At 40.3% G+C, this 1,064-nt stretch overlaps 1 protein-coding gene and 1 pseudogene across 1 annotated transcript in view; both read left to right on the forward strand.

Moving 5' to 3' along the window:
* CDH12 (cadherin 12) overlaps positions 1-1,064 on the forward strand; it is a 532,964-nt gene that overhangs the window by 125,892 nt on the left and 406,008 nt on the right. The window lies entirely within an intron of this gene.
* The window catches only part of LOC101652036, a 10,481-nt pseudogene continuing 10,019 nt past the window's right edge, over positions 603-1,064 (forward strand).

Below are 1,064 nucleotides of genomic sequence, written 5' to 3' on the forward strand. Positions count from 1 at the left end.
TGGAGTGTTTGCCTCAAGATTGTTCGGAGATTTGCAGTTGCTGTGAAAAACAGATAATGCTTCGGAATGTTTGCTTCTTTGTTTTCATACACACTGTATGTCTGTAATATGAAATCATTTTGTTTCTTGCCAATCTGTAAGAAGACACTTGAATGTTTCTACTTCAGTCCCCACTTCAAGGGAGCGATTGGTGGAGAATTAACTCACTTTCTGGATCGTCTCCTGGGTGGGTCGATGTGATTGGAGCACTATCTGACGGGATGTGCTTTTCCGTAAAATGAGTTTATACGCATTGGTTCCATTGTGCAGTCTGAAGTGCTGCTGCTCCTATAAATGTAATGATACAAATTGCATAGCTGTTTAATATGATATGTTCAAACAACAACAACAACAACACAAGCCGAATGTGGAGTCATTTTCATGGGAAGGCTGATTGAAAACCACCGCCAAAGCCACTGAGTCCTTTAGACCCTAGGACACTGTACGCAGGGAAGAACGTCCCCCGTGAGTGCCCAGGGCAGAAGCCTCATCGTTCTCCTAAGAGCAGCTGCTGGTGTTGATGTGCTGGCCTGGTTTGCAGTAGCCCAAAGGGTAGCCCGACGATGCCCCCTGCGCTCAGTGTAGTAAGAGAAACGCATCGTGGAGAATACTCCTTTTTCGGTAGGATTTTTGTTGTCCCCCCCGCCCCCGCTTTAAGGAATTTAAACCTGTGTGACAGATATTTGTAGCCATTTTATAGGTATATTTAGCCTTACAAAGCTCTAAAGACATCATTCAAAAAAAGATAGTATATGATATGAATCGGGGAAAAATATATAGTTTTCATATCCTTGAGGAAATAATGATTGCAGAACTGATATATTTTTCTATAAAACAAAGGAAATTTTTAATCTGTATTTGGATTCCAACCAACATTGCAAGCAAGAAAATAAATAAAAAACAAAGTACTGTGTATGAATGCTTGTATCAGAGAACATTCAATGCAGGGATATATATTATTATTATGTTTTCTTTACACTGGAATCGCCTCCTCCCTTGAGGTAAAAGACAGACAAACAAAAATG

Source organism: Echinops telfairi, unplaced genomic scaffold (assembly GCF_000313985.2).
Source record: "Echinops telfairi isolate 266 unplaced genomic scaffold, ASM31398v2 ScPeMD7_7469;HRSCAF=8507_1, whole genome shotgun sequence".
NCBI lineage: Eukaryota > Metazoa > Chordata > Mammalia > Afrosoricida > Tenrecidae > Echinops > Echinops telfairi.